Source organism: Myodes glareolus, chromosome 18, assembly GCF_982192425.1.
Source record: "Myodes glareolus chromosome 18, mMyoGla1.1, whole genome shotgun sequence".
Taxonomy (NCBI): Eukaryota; Metazoa; Chordata; class Mammalia; order Rodentia; family Cricetidae; genus Myodes; species Myodes glareolus.
This window is the reverse complement of record NC_142043.1, coordinates 41,067,396-41,090,038: the sequence shown is the minus strand read 5'-3', so window position 1 is coordinate 41,090,038 and position 22,643 is coordinate 41,067,396. Positions and strand designations below refer to the sequence as shown.

At 42.5% G+C, this 22,643-nt stretch overlaps 1 pseudogene; it reads right to left on the bottom strand.

The window, feature by feature from the left end:
- Window positions 1-683: 683 nt before the first annotated feature.
- Window positions 684-1,044, bottom strand: LOC125397926 (multifunctional methyltransferase subunit TRM112-like protein pseudogene; annotated as a pseudogene).
- Window positions 1,045-22,643: the final 21,599 nt, after the last annotated feature.

Sequence of the window (22,643 nt, the reverse complement as noted above, 5' to 3'; positions counted from 1 at the left end):
CCCGTCTTCATTGCACAGATCTGTGTGTCCACAGTCATGGGCTCTTTGAGACAATGTAAGGAGAGCATGTATAACATATGTTGTACATTCTCACGGGAACTTTCCTCCACTGTACTTAGGTTTCCTTCTTTTCTTTACTTCATACCAATCATACTGCTTTTTTAATCTTTCTCATAGGCTACTATTCAGTCAACCTGCCCAGCTGCTGAGACAGAACAATGAACGTCTGGCGAATTCTTTATTCATTTATTTAGCAGTGATGGGTCTTGTGCAGGCTAGGCAAGTGCTCTATCATTGACCTACATCCCCAGCCTTTCATTTAAAACTTATAATTGAATATTTTTTTTTTCTGGAAACAAAGTGATATATTCATGTTAGAAGTTTTAGAAACTACAAAAGTCTTATCAGGCCAAACTTATAATTTTATATAGTTTTCAATTTTTCTAAAAGGCGTACGTGTAGCTGTGCATAAAGATATACTTTCCTGAAAAAGGAAAACTGAGATATGTTTACATATTGGTCTTTTTTTTTGTTTTGAACCTTTAATGAGAAAAAATATTCTATGGAGCTCAAGTACATGGTGGTTGGTGAGTCACTGGGGGAAGATCAGGGTCACACACCTATTTAACAGACTGTACAACTGACACACACTTCACAAAATGCCAAAGTGGTGGCTAGCAAGTTTACGTCTTAGTCTCCTCGTCATTCAGCAGCATATGGAGAATCCCGCGGCTGATGGGGAGAAGACGACCAGATTCTGAGCATTGTAGGGTGCCCTCTAGCACATCAAGCTCAAGCAACACGTGGTGCATCTTCCGCAAAAACGTCTCGTCTTGTTCATAACCTTCAGTCGGCTTTTTGGGTACTTTGGTCAGGTTTAAGGTGTTTGCCGCTTACACAAGCGCCGCCCACTCCACTTTAGGTTTCATCCGTGCTACAAAGGTTGAACTCCATGGGGTTGGTGCAGACCTCGGTGGCCTGCAGCCGCAGCGTGCCCACGCCCCGCACATGCGACCTCAGGAGATTGTGGGTGAGCAGTTCCATGTTGCCACCTACAAACTGTCTTTTGACTGTATTTTGCCATATAATTTTTTTAACATTTCTGACATCTATAATATTATAATTATAATATATCATATCATACTGTAGTATATTACAATAATATAATAAACATCTTGCATATTATAATCTTAATGAACATGATTGGTTTTTACCAATATTTACTGATAAATAAGAACAGATAAAAATAAAAATAAATATTCTTCAGGACATCACTTAAGCACATGGAAAATATATCCTATCGGTAAAGTTGAGCCAATTCAAGTTCTGATTCTATCTTCACGGTCTAACAGCCAACTACCTCAGTGGGAACTATTGCTACTCTCTAATACTTTTTTCTTCTCCCCTTCCCTTCCATTCCCTTCCATTCCCTGCCATTCCCTTCCCTGCCTTTTCCTCTCCCCTTTCCTTCCCTCACTTCCTCTTTCCCAAATCAAGCGGTAGAATGTGCAAAACACATGACTTACTCCTCACCCACATTTCATTCTTTCCAGAAATAGTCCTCCCACAACTGATTGACATGTAAGTCCTCCCTGCTGCTCCCAGGTCCCCTCCTCTACAGTACCCAGTTATAATCCTGGATGGGATAAAAATGTAGCCATGTATTGTATAATGACATTTGGGCCAATAATTGACTGCATATTATAATGGTTATTATATAAGATTATAGTTGAGCTGAAAAAGTCCTGCTGCCTAATAACACTATAGCTATTGTGACATCCTAGCAAACCACATTGCTTGCACGTCTGTGGTGATACTGGTGTAAACCTACTGCCCTGCCATTCATGTGAAAGTATAGCAATTCAATTATTCCCATCACATAATAATGATGGACAGCGAACAACCGTGCTGCTGCTGTGTACGCATGAATCCGTCTGTGTTATTTTACAGAAGGCTTCTCTGCTTCATGCAGACAATGTTCACTATGGATCAATCTGTCCTTATACTGAAGTAGCAATGTTATAGGTGTCCCATCCTTATCATTTTGTTTTGCAGTGCTAGGAATGGAGTTCCAGGGCTCACATATGGTAGGCAGATATTCTTCCACTGAGCTACATCCTTTGCTTTGGTATTTTGAGACAAGGTCTCAAAGCTCAGTCTGGCTTTGAATTTGGGATCCCACAGCCTCCACCTATGGAGCAATGTGATTATAAGCATGAAGTGCCATATCTAACTTACATCTCTGTTAACATCAAGAACCCATCAAGAACATTGATTGGCCTATGGCTTCTAAGTTGGTGTAAGTTGTTGTAGCACGTTTATACAATAACAAATTTGCCTAGTGCTTGATTTCTGAGACTACATCCCTGTCAGTGGGCAGTGCATGACAAGGACATGGAGAGAGGGCGAACATGAGCATCTGTCTGCGACGAAACAATCCCCAAAGAGACTATTTTAGGGGTCACAATCAAAGCAAAGAAAGTTTCATTTCCCAGTGGAAGGAAGGCAACTTGCCTCTCTTGGAAAGGAGAAATCAGCAAGGTTTGGGGATCAAGATAGTGGGTTCACCCAGATGTTTTTAGTTCCCAATATTAATTCTTGGCTCTTGGCCTTCCTCACTTGCAGTCAATTCTCTAATGTTTATATAAATTGTGTAAGATTGTTAAAATTCTCTCTCTCTCTCTCTCTCTCTCTCTCTCTCTCTCTCTCTCTCTCTCTACCTACCTACCTATCTATTTTTCTTTCTTTCTCTATGTTGAAATCAGGCTGTGCCCTATTTTAAATTATTCATACTGTTTAAAAACAGTGGTTACAGGCTGTGCCTTCCTCTCAGAGACTCCACTCTGCAAGCAGCTTTCGACTTCACTTGAGGGTGGAGGATGATTGAGTTCTTGGGTGGTCAGGTGATTGATGCCGTCTGTCCAGCGTCACCCATGTATCACAGACTGAAAATGGTTCACTCCTAGTAGAGGAAAGAATTTCACTTTGTGTACTTGTAGATGGAGGGTTGAGACCACAAGCATCATTTAATTACTACATTCTCATGCCTTGCGTTTTCACATGGGTTCTGAGGATAAAACTTGGGTCTCTATGCATGCAAGCACAAGCGATGCCTACTGAGCTATCCCAGCAGCCGGAGACTGTTAACATCTGTAATTTAATAGCTTTCAGGGTGAGGTCTTGCTTCAATTTTGAGCTATTTAAGATTTATTACAGGAACAGAGGTCAAAGTTTTGTGGTCTCACATGCACTTCTTTAAGCTCAGTACACGGTCAGAAGTCTTGGGGCGAACACTGCACAGCCCCAGGCTTCTCTCAGTGCAGTGGTTCCTACAGGCAGCCACTCAGCAGAACCTTACCTTGAGTGGTTCTATAATGCTCGGATATGACACTCGGACAATATGTGTCCATTTCACAGCTGACACCAATGCAATACGTGTAATGTGCCATTGTGTATTGTGAACCAAAATTTCCCATCCCTGTTCCATGTTCTTTGACAACAAACAAACAAACAAGCACACACCAGATTTATTTTTATTTTATGTGTCTGAGTGTTTTACTTGCATGTATGTTTGTGTATCACAGGCATGCCTGATGTCCACAAAGGCCAGAAGAGGGCTTTCAGTCCCCTGGAACCGGAGTTACAAATGGTTGTGAACCATCAGTTAGCAGCTCTCTTCCATGGCCTCTGCATCGGCTCCTGCCTCCAGGGTCCTGCCCTGTTTGAGCTCCTGTCCTGACTCTCTTTGATGATGAACAGTGATGGGGAAGTGTGAGTCACACAAACCCTTTCCTCCACAACTTGCTTTGGTCATGGTGTTTCATCACAGCAATAATAACCCTGACTTAGACACGAGGAGTCTTCACAGAGGCTTCATCGGGGGAAACAAACAAGTTCTGATGACAGTTTTCATCTTGTTTTTATTGTTGCTGTTTTCCATCTAGTGGCAGAGAAAACACTGCACTTACACTCATGTCTCTTTTTGCAAAGCACACACCTGAGCATTCTTGCTTCTTAAAAAATAACATAGATGATATCGTATAATTAAGTTTAAGATATGGATGTATAGTGTTAAATGTTGACAAATTTGGTTTTGTCTTTAAAAAACCTTTTGGTTTATAACATTCAAGCCCCGAAGGAAGCAGGTGTGGCGATACTTTACAGAAGTTAACAGCCAGGTCAATGCTTCTGTTTGTCTTTGGAGCATGGCATCTGCACTAGGCTGTATGGTCCCTGAGAGTTACTGCGAAGCCTGTTCCCTGCCCTAAGTTCACAAAGCCAGGTATTTGCCTGTGCTCAATACGTATGTATCACATGAAGAAATAAATGGCTTTACCTACCAGCCCTTTGAAAACACTGAGGTCCCACTCTAAAACCCTCCAGCTATGTGCTTGTTCGTTCCCAACTACTCAGGACACTCATTTCTCTATGATATCACCTAGTATTATTTTTAGGTATCAAGTTTTTCTAGCTTTCTTCCAACTAAAACATCAGTAATGGAAGAACTTCCCACAAGGACCTTTCCCAGGAAGCTCACTAGCTATGAGTGAGACTCACGTGCATCTGGGCTTCTTGAAAGATAAGTGTGTACCTGTCTTTACTATAACCCATATTGGTTGAATGTCATACATGTATTCACATGTATGTTTTCCATGTAGACTTTACCCAGTATGGTCTAGGGGCACAAATGAAGAAGAAAGCTCACTGTGCCGTTTGCTTAAGGACCACAGGGACACACTTGCCCCCTGATCTGTTCCATTCACTTATGTTCCCTGCTAGGACTTTAACAACAGGAATGGAATTCTTTCTGCAGGGTCAAAGCCCCTCTCCGGTTCCTCCTAACATCAGTCCACAGTGAGAAGGAAGGCTTATTGGTTCTAGTGATCCTATTGTCTTATCGAAAAAATCAAACTGAAAGAGAAATTTTAATTTTAACCCTATTTTATTATTGGCGTATATGTGTGTGTGTGTGTGTGTGTGTGTGTGTGTGTATGTATGTATGATGTGCGCCATGTAGGCGCACCTGCCACAGTATATTTATGGAGATCATAAGACAACTTAGGGGCTTGGTTCTCTCCTTCCAGATTCCCATGAGCTCTAGAGTTAGACCTCAAGCCATCACGCTTATGCAGGAAGCTCCTTTACTTGCTGAGCCACCACCCTGCTCCTGCAAAAGAAATATTTTTGAGGCTTGGATTTTGAAGAAATTAATTTGTACGTTGGAAGAATGTGGGCTGACTCTAAAAAAGATGAAACCCTTCAAAAGGGTGGCAACACAGAAACCCCCATGGAGCCCCAGAGGTTGCCCTGCTTGCCTTTGTGTCGCATTGGTGGAATCAGCGTAGGCATCCTGCAGAGTCTCCTCTTAGATCAAGCTGAGAAGACAGGTGCACCTCAATCCCTGACATGTCCCAGTGCAGGAGAGTCAGCTCATTAAAGATGACTCCATTTCTCTGGACTAGGTTTTCAGTGTGAGACAATCTAGTATATACATTTATTAATTTAAAAGTATTTTATTTCTTTTCACATTGAGATGAAGTTATAATTTAAGGGGGTCAATATAAAAAAGGATGGTGATATTAGCTAGGTTGTTGCACAGATATGGAGGAAGAATGGTGCAGGGTCCTCCTGTTGGGAGCGGTGAGCATTTGGGGAAGGTTGGAAGGGATGTTTTGGGGAGCAATGCTTGATGGTAGAAGAGAAGTTTTCAGGGGCCTCAGCTTGGCAGAAGAGTTAAGGCAATGTGGGTGCAGGGTCGCATGAACAGGTTCGTATTCCAGCTTCTCTAAAGATTGAGCTACTAAGTCCCCTAAGAGCCGGATATGATTTAAGCAGATAATATTCCACAAGGAAGACAGGAAAAGAAGCCCATCCATCTTTATTATAAAAACAGCAATCGAAAGTAGAGCTTGCCACCAGACCTCAAACATTGGCCCCATCTCTTTCACTAGCCAATTACTACATCTTTCTTTCCCGTCATTTCCTTCTGGGACTATATATAGGGTCAGAACTACACTAAGGAGCAAATAAATTTGTGTTCATAAAGCATGAAGCTCAAATAATTGTGGCTACCATCTTCATCGTCATCATCATTGTCCTCATTGTAAGCCATCGTGCTGCAATGTGGTTCTAAATAGATGATGTGTCATCCTCAACATTAATTTGTTTACTATCCAGTTTATGGTAATGATTGCACATCTGGAAATGTCGATCCAGGTTTATCGGTGACCTGTGAAGTTTAGCATTGTGAGGTCTAAATTTTGCTAGTGCTTACATGTAAAAATGCAGCTTTCACAATGAAATAAAACATGGTTTTATGCATTTATGTCATGACTAATAATAAGCTTTACACCCTAGTTCTTATGTAAGCAATTTACTAGATGTTAGGGCTTGCAACGCAAAGAATTTTGAAAAGGGGTTAAATATTTCAAATACATGAGGAAAAAGTAAAAATTTTCTTATTTCCAAGATATGTGAATATGTATATTTTTAAAAATCCAAATCTTTCGGTTTTACTTAGGTCATAAAAAGAATCTAAGTGTACAGGTCAGTATCAGACACTGAGAGTCAAGCTGCCTGGTCTATAGTCATGCCATTCTGAATGTGTTAATGCTGACCACTGATTTCTAGACTCTATCATGATAGAAATGGAAGCACAGAAAAGAAAAGAATGAAAAAAAGCAAACATAAATTTGAAAGATGGTGCAAACGTAAAAGTAGCAATTTATAGACTGAGTAGGATATATTTTGGAATGTAAATGTATGTACGTATTCATCTATGCATTCAATAAGAATGAAAACACAGAACATGGATTTGAAGGCAAGCAGGAGGGGCATGTCAGAAGGTTTGGAGGGAGGAAAAGAAAGGGAGAAATATTGGAATGACAATAAAAATCTCAAAGAATTTCATAAACTTGGAAGTTAGGCATAAGGTCACCCATGGAATGCCAAGAAGGCTGCTCCTCCATGTGATCCAAAATAAAAATTCTAGGGGATGCTGAATTTATAAAACAATGCATTTAAAAATCTTAACAAAGTTAAAAAGCATGAATACTTTCTAGAGTGTTTTAAAACTTTATTAAAACAAATGTTTGAGGTACAGAAAACTCAGTTGCATCTGTCTTTACTAAATCATAACTTTAAATTCTACTAAAATTGAAGTTGGCACAATTCAGGTCAGGTTTCCTAACAATAGCACCCTCTACCCCCAGACCCCTGGTCTGTCCAGTTCAGGGGTTTTCTTCATCAGTCACCCAGCATCCAGCAAGTCCAATCCAGTCCTGTGCAGGAAAAGCAATTAAATATTCTAAGTAGAGATAAGAGCATCACTAATACCCAGTTTCCATGGCATGACCAGCTACCTGGCCATGGCAAAGTCTCGAAATGCAAGACTTTATTGTGGAATTTTAGCCAGTCCTATGATGCTTTGATTTTTGCAGCGTGTGTAGATTGCTGCTTTTAAAGAGAAATCCCTAATGATGTTCATCTTTAATTTTTCTCTTCAAATAGAAAGGAGGCAAGTTGCGCATAAAGGCCTCAGTATAAGCAAATGAATGTCTTTATGGCTGTAAAGATGTATTGTGAGACTTCTCACAAAAATAGGAACCCAGCAAACTGCCTGGGAGTAATTAGCCATAATCTGATGCGTGCAACCCATAAAGGAGGAAGAGCTAATTACAATCACAATACACCGTGCTTAGAGACATATTTATTGTGCTTATTCTTAAGATGTTTGCGTCACCTGAAGGAAGGGGCTGCAGGAGCATTTCCATGTAATCAAAGCAGAGACCGTCTTCCCCAGGAATCATGTTTGCTTCAATCACTGTAGTTCATGGATGACAGCGTCGGAATCGGCATTAACCTCTGGGATCCTTACCTGTGCAAGCTAGCTCAGTGGAAGAGAAAACACACTACATTCATGCTCTTACCCACCTGTCCTCAGCTCACATGCCCTGGAGGGAGAATGATAACTCAACCACTGTTTCTTTGAGGAAGGGTACCTATGGGCTCATGTCCTTATTAAAAGATGAAACATGCCGGGCGGTGATGGTGCACGCCTTTAATCCTAGCAGTCAGGAGGCAGAGGGAGGAGGCAGATCTCTGTGAGTTCGAGGCCAGCCTTGTCTACAGAACTAGTTCCAGGACAGCTAGGGCTGTTACACAGAGAAACCCTGCCTTGAGAAACCAAAACAAACAAACAAACAAACAAGCAAAAAAAAAAAGGTGAAGCAGTTATGATTAATCCTCAAAACTGAATGAAACCACCAAGATCTAGCCTGCCTGTCTAGAACACTTGCCTAAGTGCTGGCATCACATGAAGCATTCATTACTGTTGCTCATGGATCACCAGCTGGGGGCCAAGTCTGCACAGAGATTTTACAGTACCGAAGTGGAGTTACATCCCCACTACTCACGGTGAACTTGGAGTTGCTACAATCAACCCAAGGCAGAGCACATTTATCCTGCTCTCCAGCTAGTTTCCTGTGGAGTCTATCTGGAACCCAAATTCGGAGTGTGGAGAAGAGAGCGGAGATAAATGTCTAATTAGAAGAAAAATGGTGCAAACGACTGTAACTTTATAACGCTTCTGTGCCGCGTCTCTTAGGGCGGGGTTTGTGGAGACAGGCCACGAGTTAAGGATGGACGTAGCAGGATTCTGTATCTCTTTTGCTGTGCATAGGAAAGAGGGGAACTCCCACAGGTAGACACTGAAGTTGCCTGTTCATGCTTCTTGTGGCTCTGATCGTGGTTTCTGGCACTGTGAGCATTTTACTTTTCTCTTAAGAAGAGTTCAACTCGGAAGACAGTACCAGCACACGACACAGATCCTGCCGCCTTCTCCTGAGAGCAGCCCCCGACCCTCTAGTGCCTGAATTCAAACTGGCTCCCTGGAGAGGGTAAAGCACGAAACATATGCTTAGTCTGAAAATGTAGCTTGCAAAGAATGTGCTATTGGAATACGCAACGGATTTCCTGACATTGGGAACTTTCTTTTGGCCCCAAAGTTTTGTCAAAAAGAATTAAATGCATATACATCAATTTACACATTGCGGCAAGACAAGAAGAATCTGTGTGTGATCTTGTATTCTTCGGGGGAGCAGCCACTGATGATGAAACAGGACATCTGTACAGATGTTGCACATGCTTCATGGTCTCTCTCTTGGAAGCTGACCCTTTATCTTCAGGCACTGGAAACACAAGAGGCATCCCTCCTCAATAACTGGGGCAGGATTGACTAAAATGTTTAAATAAACAAAATGAGACATAGGATTTCTGGAAGTTTAAAGTCCTAAAGATGTTAAATGAGTGGTTATACTTTTGTAATCAAGAGCTACGACGAAGCTTTGGTTGAGCCTACAACAGTGACAAAGAATGCGGAAAAAGATATTTTCGAAAACATCAGGAATCTTAAAAAATAGCAGCCAAACTTTTATGTGGTTCTTTAGAGTTTTCTTCAATGTTTATATTTCCCAAAATGTGAAGATTATAGGGGCTACTTTAAGAGTATCACCACACAATGGGAAAATAATTTTTTTTTAAAATAAAGCATCTGTGCCATTAAATCAGCTGATATCAAAATGGAAGGCCCTGCAGCAAGCCAGGGTTCCAACAGCAAGGCCCTGCCACTGAGAGACATCCTTACTGTAGAGGGTGTACTGCTTTTCTGGCATATTCTGAGGCTGTAGGGAAAATATCACACCATCATGCAGATATGACCCCTGACACCAGAATGGAGCCTTCCTGCCCAAACCATACAAATGACAACTCATACACACACACACACATACACACACACACACACACACACACACACACACACACACACACACTCCGTGTCTTTCTCACAGTAAAAAGCAACACACGTATAATCCGCCAACCTTGAGAGAGCACGAACTGCTGGGAAACATTACCTTCTGTGCTGTGGAGGATTCATGACTTTCGCCAGCTGCTTGGCTCTGTCCGGACATGTTCCAGTGATCACCCTGTTAAGACTGGCAATTAAACAGAGTGTTATAGCTAGGAGACCCCAAATTCTACCCTTCTTTTCTCTTTGCGGTACTCAATTTGATTTTTCCCCCTGTGTAGAGAAAAAAAATGCACACGTCGTAGATGGGTGTATGCATATAATCCTGACACACGGAAACAGAAGTGCCAGCACTATATAGTAAAATATGGATTCCCTACCATAGAAGAAAATGAATTTTATAAAGGTATAAATCCCCATAGTCGCTCTAGAGAACTGTGTGTTGGAAACTACATCTACTTCCTTGCTGTATTTCAGCTGTCTTCTCTGGTAGAATAACACAAGAAGTTCCTAGTTGGTTAACCTTTAAATGGACAGAGAGTTGGGATGTTGGTCTCCTCTGAAGAAAACACATGCCCGAATTAGCAAATGTTAAAATCTTGCAAGTCTACTGTGTGTTATAAAGGGGAAAATATTTTAAAAAGAATCTACAAAGTGTTGCCAGAATAAAGAGGACGTTGACAAAGAGCACTGCGCGATTATTTAAGACAATATTCGATGCGTTGAAAGGGAAGATGCGTTTTAAAGTAGGACTATGGGGGAATACACAGATTGTCAGGGGGACTGAAATGGAGCAGGGATGACCAAAGTTGAGCGACCTAATGACTTGTGACATCTCTCCTTAAAAATAAATCTGATGATGAGAAAGAAATGTGCCACACTTTAAAAATCCCTCACCCGATCGGCAACCCAGATTTCACGTTATTAGTGTGGACAAGTAAATTTTATGTGATGGTTTGTTGTATTTAAAGACAGTGTAAAACTCTCATTGCAAACAGTTGTTTACAGTGCGTTTTCCAGCACCGAGCTGTTTTAAAGCTCAATTGTGCATTTTGCAGATAAAGTGGGAAAACGAACTGAAGGCTGTATTGTAAGCAGTGGTTGCCATGGAAACCCCAGTTTCAAGAGCTGGTTCTCCATTACCACTTAATTTAGGCTTCCTAATTGCATTCCACTAAATCGGCAGCGACAATATCTGCAGAGCAAAACTGCATGCCCAGTCTAGCGCAAACCTCTTTGAAACAGGCTTTTTGAAAGCCAGGAGCTATAAAAACTCAGCATGACGTGGGGCATATGAGAAACCTGTAGTTCAAATGTACCACTGCCTGCTTTCTCATCCCCGGTAACTTCAGTGCGCGCCACCCCAATCTATTAGTTCAGTCTACCTTAAAGATCATAAAGTTCTGTCATGTGGAAACTCATCTGTCCAGCAACACATCGGTGCAAAATAGATTTAATTGTCCTCCCAACTCGGTATCATGTCCGTCTTATTTTACTACACACCAGCAGGTAGCCTGGCACGCCAAGTCTCACTTCCCTTGAACTGCCCTTGCTCCACAATGCGAGGGGAACAATACTTTTCTCAGCTTAAATTCTTTGCCACTGTTGGACTGAGCAGAGAACTAGACCGCCCATAGGTGACCTGAAGAAGAGGTTTGTCAGAACCACTAGACATAAAAGCGTTCCAATTATCGACCACACTGCCTTAGGAGAGGAGGCAACTCGCATGATGGTGTGAGTGACGGCGCTGGCGCTAGCGAGGGGCTCCTCCATCACTGTCAGGTTACCATGCCGGTGAACTCTTGTAAATCAGCCACATTAGGCTGCTGGTGGAAAAATAAACACCGACCTATTGTGTTCCAGATTCTAGAGGGCCCTCCGCAAAAGGAGTTATGCCGGATGGATGCCCTATTTGTCTGAATCTTGTCATGTTTAGTATTTGGCGATGACTAACGTGAGAAGCGTTGGGAAGATTGAAGTTGCCTGTGAGGAGGTTCTGAAAGGGAAGCATCTGCCTTTGGTGGCAAAAAAAAAAAAAAAAAAAAAAAAGGACAGCCTGGCTCTCTGGCGGGATGAGGGAGGAGGGAGGAGGGTACCGGGGACCTTGTGTGTGAACGTCCAGTGGGAGAGGAAGCTGCTGACCCTTGATTGACAACAAAATCCCACAATTCTCGTTTTCTCTTTAAACAACGGACGCTTTCAAGCAAAATGCCTCACTATCTCGGAGCACAGGACTTCGTGCCAATCCTCCACACAGCTCATCGTTTCCTCACTCGGGTCCTGAGGATTTGGCATCTGTATTAGAGGCAAAGAGACTCTTTTGCTCCTAAGAGACAAGTAAATAACTGCGGCGTTTTATCCTCTCCCTGGCGTCGGTACATGTTGCTAACGCAGCCCAGGGGCTGCTGCCAAGCACTCCGCTATTGTCTCCTATCTCCCAAGGTTTTCAATGCCCTTGCCCTCCCAACTGCGGCTCTTCTGTGGGAATGAATGAGGCTTTTTCCAGGACAAGATTTTATGAATGAGACAGACTGTGTATTACAAGGCAAGAGGCTCCTGTGCATTCTCCAGATTAAAAAAAAAAAAAAGCCAGTGCAAACGGAATGGAATCTACCTCCCAGATCCAGCCGAGATGCGGAGACAGGAAATCAACGTCAGCCAATGACATTTTTTCAGAAAGCCTCTCCAGGAAGTCAAGGGACAAAGAGTGGATACGGAGTACAAGCCCCAGGCCTAGACAAACCCAGAACAAGGTAGACTCTGGCATGTCAACAGGAGTAGGGAGGGACGCCAGTTGCCTGATGCTCTATTGCAACCTGCAACAGCAAGGCCACTGCTCTTGGCTTGGCAGCCGCCACAGAATGACAGGATCAGTTGTTGGTTATCGCACGAGATACACAAAAATCACAGCTGTCTTTAGGATGCTGTGTCTTTAAGGACCAAGTTTAAGCAAATTCCCATAGTAAAGTTCTGGGCTTTTGAACTGTGTGAACCTAGTCCAATTATTCTTTCCCATATCTCTAGGCCTCCCTGAAAGACATGGGCTTCAACACCTTCTATATTGTGATGAACTAGGCGGAGGGTGGGTGGGACTATGATGACTCTTCCATTCCATTTTTCCCTTCTATTCTATGGATGGAAAAATCTAAATAAGTATTTTCTTCTCCCCTAATAATATTCATTCATGAAGGCCAGAGAGATGGTTCAGTGCTTGAGAACATGTACTTCTTTTGCAGAGAATTTGAGTTTGGGTCTCAGTACCCATGCTGGGAGGCTCAGGAGCACCTGGAACACGAGCCTCCCAGGATCCTTTGGTCTCTCCAGGCACTTCATGAATCTGGACTCCACCCCCAGCACACACATATAATTTTAAAACTTAGCCTTAAAAACGTAATGTTCTGTTGTGTTGCAGTGCTTCCGTTTGGTAAGATCCAATCTCCCCTGCTCTTGCTTGCGGAGGAGTCAGCAGACAACTATCAGGGGCCTACGTTAAAGCAATAGTTTCAGGTCTGGGGGTGTCACTCAAAGGTGGACCCTTTCTTCTCAGGCCCAGAGACTAAAGTTCCATGCACCCCCACCCTCCCTCCTCTTGTACCCCTCCCCCCCACGGGAAAAAAAAAGCATCCGGTTCTTGCTAATTTCCTCTCTCTCCCTCTTGAAATTGCCTCTGATTTTATCTGCATCCTTGCACTTGCTGCCGCTTATCTCTTAAACACCTCATGCAGCTAATAAAATAAGAGACATATGCTTCCTTTTCATCCTCAACAATTAATTCTAACTCCTAAGCATCTTTGATCTCCCCTTCATTATTCGGAAAACTCAATCCCAAATCTTTGGGACATCGCGTCGGAACCCCACAGCAAGAAAATGGCAGCAACCACAGAAAAAATGATTTCCGCTGAACACAAATCACAGAGAGCAGCGTAAATAGTGACGAGGGAAAGCGGTAGCTTAATGCTGCTGATAGAATCAATACCATCTCTGATAACAACGCACCCCAGGTTCTATTATCCATCCCCTGAATGCCAATACCGTGCAACCTACAGAGAAATTTCTGTCTGGATCTATCCTCTGTTAGTTCCCAAGAGAATACTAAATCAAGCCAGATACCTGAAAGATCGTCTCTACTCCACTTGTTCAAGGCTCTCCACTGGTCACCAGGCAGCTGCAGCAAATGTGTGGCAGGAAGTATGCCTTTAGATTTATACAACTTCTTAGCAGTAGACCCGGTGGTAAAGGAAGGAGGTGATTTATACTGGTTCTGTAGAGACTCATCCTTCCTAAAAATGTTTTGTGTGATTATTCTCTCGGGACTACAGTGCGTAGGAAAGGGCCTGCGGCACAGGGTTTACCTGTAATTAATTGCCCTTTGGATAAGCAAATATGTATTGCTTGTGTTTTCTTTATGTTTAGCTCCCCTTCCCCTCTCTGTATTCTTTAAATTAACCGGTGGGTTTACAAAAGTTAGGAGAGCAACTTGAATACAATTCTGAAGGTGCTTGTATTCTAAAGTTTCCCTTTGTGGTGTCATTATGACCACCTTCTGCGACAGTCTCAAGTCTTACAGATCAACTTTACAGGTCAACTTTCAAACTGGAGTCTGTTCCCCAGCACAGTAGAAGACTGCTGATTGAATCCCGTGAACACCAATACACACACACACACACACACACACACACACACACACTTCTCTCTCTCCCTTTTTGTACAAATCTTTCTAGTGCATTTGTCTTGCAGGGGAATTTGACCTGATTTTATAATAAAACATCTTGGCACAGGGTCAGAAGGCCCAGGATTATACCCACGAGCTGTTCAGAAGGCCAAGGCAAAAAGATCATAAGTTCAACACGCGCCAGGGCAACAGAGCAAATTCAAGGTCACCTTGAACATCCTAGTGAGACTTTGTCTCAAAATAAAAAGTTTAAAAGAGGGCTAGGGATATAACTCAATAGTAGAGAGCTTGCCTGGCATGCGAAGGGCCCTGGCTTAAGCCTTGGAACTGCCTGAAGAAGTTAGCAGCTGTGAGGTATATGCCTTGGCCTTGGCTGAGTGGTTGATGTTGGTGGGGCAAGCAGCACGTTCTGTGCTGTGGACCAAGGTCTCCAGCTATGTCCCCAATTGCAGGCAATCTGACTTGATTCTTGCTGAAACCAAGAGTGTTCAGAAAACACGTTTTCCAGTGAGTGTACATTCACCACTTTAGTTCTTAGGAGGAAAAATTAAAACCAAAAGATTGACCAGGGATGGCTCTGTGGAAAATTAAATTATAGCATCCTCTGAGGAAAATTTATTAAGATATTTAAATGACAACTGCCGAGCACTGAATCAAGCGATGCTCTTGTCCTGGGCCTCTGTGACTACAGTCATTAGCTTCACCCTGCCCAGTGCCATGGCACCTCACCTTTGTCTTCTCTCTCTTCTGTGACACCCATGTGGTCTAGAATGACCTAATAGCACCAAGGTTTCATTTGGGCATCCAGAGAGAGTGGTCAGGACCTGACAATGAAGTGCCTGGAGCCCCTCTCTGGATAGTTACTATTTCATCCCCATTATCTTACATACTTGCTATCATTGGGCACAGGGTGGCTTTTCTCCAAGAGTTTACCATACTGAACCGAGGTGTGTCTGGGCACATGCCACAATGATATCAGGCATCTTCTGAACCCTCATTGAACCAGGACACTGTTCCCCATCAGGCCCAAACTCAGGAAAATTCTTTGAAGGTACAGACTTGTTGTTAACTGAGATGAGCAACTCCAGATATCAGATGAGTTCTCTGGGCAGGGTTCTGAAGCAGGCGCTCTCCCTAAGAATGGCAGAGGATGGATGCTTCTCTTCCTTCTAAGGTGAAGGATTATGCTGAGCCTTTCTTCCAATGAAGAGACTTCCAATTACATAGCCTTGGACACGAGGACCCATGCAAGCACCCAGCATGGCTGCTTAAATCTAAGCTTAAGTTTAGTACCAGCTCAGCCTAAGTCACGACTTTCTATGTTTCCACAGAGCCTTGCATATGTGCAGGACTGGATTCTGATACCAGGAAATAGTTTCAGGATGTCAGGTGAAATTTTAAAGCCCAAATGCCCAAACAGAGTCAATGGGCAGACTGAGCAAACCTGTTATAAACAGTCCCTAGAGGGAGATAGCTCAGTTAGCAAAGTGCTTGCTGTATGGGCATATGAACCCGAATGGGAACCCCAGCATTCATGCAGAAGCCATACATAGCAGTATGTGCCTACAGTCTGAGCTCTGGGGAAGTGGAGAGAAGAGGATCACTGAGGCCCACGGGGAAGCAAGTTTCAGCTTCAATAAGAAAACCTATCCTAAAAGATATTGTAGGAGAGCAATGGAGAAAGACAAATTGACGCTGACCGCTGGCCTCCATATGTGTCCTCCTCATGCATACACACGGGGTGGGGGGCAGGGAGAATCAACTGCAAGCGTACCCTTAGACAACAGATTGGCAAAACCCTCATGTTTGTCAGAACATTTTCGGGCGAGGCTGTGGGGGAAACAAGGCATAGTGGGTGTTGCTGGAAAAGATGTAAAATCATATGATTGCTATAGAAGGAAAATTGGTCATATCTAGAAAAATTATCCATGACTAAACTCTTTGATCAGAAACTCCCTTGTAGAAAATCCTTCCCAGGCTGCCAAGAACACAATAAGGCACATCTACAAAGTTAGGCATTTTAGTATATTTATCTTAGCACACGACTGGAAGCAACCCAGGTGTCTCCATTAATTAGGGGTTTGTGGAAAGAAACAGCAGAATGTTCACACAAATAAGTTCTACACAGAAGGAAAGGAGAGAGGTCTATCATGGATACAGAGACTGGGAATACAGCAGAATGCAACTAGCAAATTACAGAGTATAGACCTTTTCTGTAAGAAGGAGAGGAAGTGCAAACAGATATTTAGTCATTCGCTTGTATTTCTAAAACAGAACTTGGAGAGATAAATGTATGAAAAAAATATCTCTGTATGGGGAGGGATGGAAATGTGATCCCTCTTTCTGAACCATGTGCATAGTTTCCAAAGTCAACAGAGTGTCCTCAAACACATGGGAGTGATTAAATATACTGTATATGAATATGAGGCATAAACACATAACAAATAATGATTTCAAAGGATTTTTAGAAGGCACCAATTAACCTGTGCTTCTGGAGGAGGAGCATTTTGCGTGGGCAAACAGAGCAAGAATATGATGTCAAAGCCATGCCATAATCATATTGCTGGTAGGATGCATGATATTATGTCCTGCTTATTTTACACAATTTGTAGGATAAAGCAGTAGGCAAATTGGAGCTGATGGTTCCTACACAAAACAACTGCAAAGGTAAAGATCAAAGATGGGAAAGTTCTTAGAATATGACTTTTATCCTATCAGTATGAGCTCGTGATTTAAAACCGTTGTTAAGGCCATAGTGATAATCCCTAGTACTTAAAAGTGGGAAGGGCAGAGAAATGTAGCACTGCTGATCAAAGGTGAGACAGTGTGAGCATCAGAAGATGATAGCTGAGAAACTGAAAGTCACTGTAAAAACTGAAACACAGTGAGTCTAAACGGGAGGATTAGAAACTGGAGCCAACAGGAGGAATGTGACTACACCGCAAAGAACTGATTGGTGACCCCTGAGGGCAGGAAGGTCTTCAACCCTTTGTCTGACTATTGGAAATGAAAGTGACCAAGCTGTTCCCTTACCATCTTTGTACGGTTGCATAGCACTTCGAGTGTATGAAGGAAAGTTCTTTAAGAAAAGGTAGAAAGTTGACCTAGATAGAAGATCACTGTCTAGGAATACGCAATGACTGACAGGTCCAAAGTCAAGTTGGTCCATGGGAAAGCCATTAAACAGAAGTAAATAGAAGTCATTGGGGAGGATTAGGGTAGTCAGTATCTCATCCACCATCACATAACGGTGCTTGACTGTGCTTCTAATGATGACTAAGGCAGAGTCACAGGACTTCTGGAATGAATCTCTCTCTCTCTCTCTCTCTCTCTCTCTATATATATATATATATATATATATATATATATACTGTGCACGTGCACGCACACGTGCGCAGGCGCGCAAGCGCGCGCGCGCGCGCGCACACACACACACACACACACACACACACACACGAGAATTTATTGGAAGGACGCACAGGCTGCATTCCTGCCGATTCAACAGTGGCTAGCTGAGAATGGAAAGACCAAGAATCTAGTAGTTGCCCTGTCCCACGAGGCTGAGTTTCTCAGTTGGTCTTCTGCATATGCTGCAATCCAGAAGAAGCAGGTTCCAATGCCAGGGAAGGAATGGATGGGCTGACAAGGGGAGGGCAGGCAGAAGAATGGAAGGACCCTGCCTTCTTCCATTGTCCTTATATAAGCTTCAGCAGAAGGTGTGGCCCAGATTCAAGGTGTGCCTTCCTGCCTTAAGATCCAGATCTAAAGTGTGTGTCTTCCCACCTCAAGACCCAGATGAAAGGCACACTGTCTCCCTGTTTCAAGATCTGGACCACAAGGGTGCCCTCCATTTCTGGATTGTAATTCCTTTTAGATACAGTCAAGTTGAAAATCAAGAATAAGTATCACCTCTAGTCCCCCCTTTAAACTGTGTCACTACAACTGTCCCAGCAAGAGAGAGTCTGAACAGGACTTGTTCTGACTGAAGGAAAGGTGGAAGCAATGGTGTGTATTCCTCCAATGTGGGTCTTATGGGAACTGTAGTTTCTGCCCTTGATCGTAAAAACCCCTTTCTGAAGCCACTAATCATAGAAAACTGTCTTGAAACCATGGTGACATGAAGAAACTCCAGTTGGCCTTGTGTTAAGATTATTCATAGTGAAAATGACCAAAACACCAGATCATCAAACCCCTACTTGATTTGCCATCCCAGAACCCAATTATCTGCAATGGAATTAAGGGATGGTCCTTCCAATACCCATCAAATGAATCAGAAACTCCAAGCAAACTCTGTTCAAACACCAAGTCATGAAGCTGTTCAAGGGAGATGGTTAGCATTTTATGTCACTTGGTGTTAGGGTCGTTGGTTGTGTACCATCAACAGCTTCATTAGAAAGTCATTGTTTTCAGCCTATGATAAAAGACAAAAGGGTATGAAGAGATTAGCAATGATGAAATCAGTAGCTCTAAGCTGGGTGGGGACTTGCACCTTGGAAGGAGTAGCTGTTACAATTTGAACCTAAGGATACAGCAGTCAGCCTGTTAGATCTCTTGACATGAAGGAAGACGTTGTACACAATTTTCACCTATGGAATTTTCTCGACAAAAGAAAGACATTAAAGATTTAGAGTTAAATGAACATTTAAACACTCAATTTTTTAACTAACCTGTATTTTGTGGAATGTGTATATATATATTCAATATTTATGATATATAGGGAGAGAGTGAAAGAGAGAGAGAGAGAGAGAGAGGGAGAGAGAGAGAGAGAAAGAGCTAGCAGTTAGGTGACATAATAAAGGAGAGGACAGAAAAAGGTCCCAGAAACAAGGCCTTTTTTTTTATGACAACTGACTTGCTCATCTTCAAAAAGCCAATGGCACATACTGGAGTCAGCTCTGCGTTGAAGGAGGCTGCAGAGATTTGCACGTACTGTACATGAATCTTCTTTGATTCTCGAGTCTTACAGGCCACATGGCAGGAGACCCCAAGACACTCGAGTAATCTGAATATGAAATGAGTGTTACATGACCAGAAATTATTTTTAATTTTTAGGGTGTTAGAATGGTATGTTAGTTATGTAAGGACACATCTATTTTTTTAGACATATATGCTAAATACATAGATGTGAAATGACAAGATGGTTGGAATTTATTTTAAAATTCTTTAGCAATTGAAAACCAAAGAAGGGAGAAGGAGGAAGGAAGAAGGAGAGAAATGAATAGATGACGTGAGTGCCATGATCATGGTTAAGCCAGGTGCTGAGTTACAGGGAATCTTTATTAAAAGTCTCTCATTTATGCTTAGGAATTTTCATAATAAATTTTACATGATAATAATTTAAGATCTATGAAATTCATGTAGCTTTCACATTCCAGTTTGAATCATATCTGTTGTGGGACAATGGTCTGTACCCTGACACTTATATTTTAAATAAATGCTGATTGGTCAGTAGCCAGGCAGGAAGTATAAGCGGGGTAACCAGGCAGGAAGTAGAGGTGGGGCAATGAGAATTCTGGGAAGAGGGAAGCACATTCTACAGCTGTCACCCAGCCTCAGAATAAGAAAGATGTGACTGTCTCACCAAAAAAGATACAAGCCACGTGGTTAACTCAGACAAGAATTACGGGCTAATGTAAGTTATAAGAATTAGTTAATAAGAAATCTGAGCTAATGGGCCAATCAGTTTATAAGTAATGTAGACCTCTGTGTGGTTTCTTTGGGACTTAATGACTGTGGGAACCAGGCAGGACAAGGATCAGTGGGGACAGAAAACTTCGGTCAGTAGAATGAATTGGGCAGGACAGAAATTGCAGTCAACACATATCAGAACCTGTTTTAGTCTAAAATTGTGACTTATACTTACTAACGAAATAACCCACTTCTTCCAAAGTTTGACCCAAAGTAATGCTACAAAATACCCTCCCCATACCCAGACCCAGAGAGACAATAATCACATGTCCTCACTCATAAGTAGTTTTTAAACATAAAGCAAAGAAAACCAGCCTACAAATCACAATCCCAGAGAACTTAGACAACAATAAGGACACTAAGAGAGACATACAGAGGTCTAATCTGCATGGGAAGTAGAAAAAGACAAGATCTCCTGAGTAAATTTGGAGCATGGGGACCTTGGGAGAGGGTTGAAGGGGAGGGGAGATACAGGGAGGGTAGAAGAGAAAAATGTAGAGCTCAATGAAAATCAATAAAATTAAAAAATGCTCTCCCCCTCAACTAAGCCCTGATTTCTTGAACCCTCACCCCTCAGTACGTGTTCTCTTGTTACCTGGTACCTGTTTACCCTTGTTCCAATGGTTTCCAGTGTTATATGTTGTTTTCTGAATTATATAATATGTTGTAAGTCTGCAGGTGAGTTTGCAGGAAGGAGCACTGCCCACGTGACAGTCAGAGACCTGATCCCTCTCCCTCTCCTTTCAGATTGATTTACAGTGTAACAGAGAAACAATGAAATGGTTTGTATCAATGCACTGCTATGCTAGGCTCCAATGTGCATACACATTGTGGAATTTTCTATCAGATTAAATACGGCTATCTCCTTGAATATTTATCATTTCTTTATAGTGAAAGCTATACAAATTCTTCTAGCCATTGTAATTTTAGAGTACATTATTGTTACCTATATATAGTCACCCTACCATGTAACAGCACATTTAAGTTGTTCTAAACAACTGTAACCCAATATCCATTGATTTCCCCATTCCTGCTGCTCTTCCGCTCACTCCTGCCTCTGGTGAATTCTGTTCTAAGTTCAAGGTGTATGAGATCAAGCTTGTAGATTCTGCATGTAAGCAGATCACACAGCACTTGCCTTTCTCTGCCTGGATCATTTCATTTAACACAATGGTCTCCAGTTCCGTCCATGATGCCACACATGATGAGATTCTATCTGTTTACGGCGGAATAGTTTTCCATGGTATACATGTAACAGCATTGCTTCGACCATTCACCAGTGATGGTCACTTAGATTGTTTCCTTGATTGAAATGAAGCTGCCTGGCTTTTATAACTGCATTGGGTCACATAATAATGCCAATGCGGTCTCCTAAGTTCATTTGCTTGGCTTCAAATTCTGGCATCACCACTGACGTCACAGAGACATCCTCCTCTGAGCTTGCATCCCGTCTGCACTCATACTGACATAATTCAGAGTAGCCAGAAGATGACGCAGCCCTGGTGTCCAGAGATGATGGAATGGCAAGTACCATGTGGCACATTCACACAACTGAGTATTTTCAAGTCTTAAGACGAAGGAATTTCTGACCTGTGCTGTACTCCCGAGTGAATCTTGCAGCCACATTTGTGAAGTAGACCAGATACAAAAGTGCATGGCTCCATTCGATGAAGAATTTAGAGTATGCAGAGTCCTAGCCATTGAAAGTAGAGTGACAGCTAAAATAGGCAGAGTCAGGGGAGCTGCTCATCATTTAATGGGGACAGAGCTTCAGATTAGAGTTATGCTAAGAGTTCTGGGGTAGATGGCAATAGTTGTAGAACATTGAGAATGCAGTCAACGGTGTTGAGTTGCATACTTAAGATGTTCAATTTTATAGTAAGCATATTTAACTGTATTTAGGCCATGAATTAAAGTCTGGAAAGGAAAAGAACTCACATCAGTTCCCATATAGGATTGTTGTACGACTCACATACACTATGCTGACGGCTGTCTTGTACATAGTGAGTGTCTATGAGGGACAGCCAAGGATGTTATGACATTACTTTTACACAGTCAAATGAAAGAAAATACGGCCCTTCAGAGCACAGTTTTTGTTTTGTTCTTCCAATCCCTTCTTCCTTGTTCTCTATGGCTTCCTCTCTATCCCAATGTTCCCTCTCCATCCTTGCCTGTACACCACCGTTCTACAAACCCACTGTGGACATTGCCTCACTAGCCAGAGGAGCAGGGCCCACAGACCTTAAGTCAGGAAGTTTTGCTTTCACATGTTGCTTCAAAACATACAAATGTTTGCTGACCTATAGGCTGCGCTGGGAGTTGCCGAGTGCCTTTCAGTAGAGATTTGCCAGAAAGAGGCTGGTACGCCGGAAGGATAGGGACGACAGAGCCTGTTTTCTTGCTGTTTAACAGGCACACATCTAAAACAAGATGGTATTGGTCAAAAGAGCAAATATTTATGGAGTTATTGGCCCAACG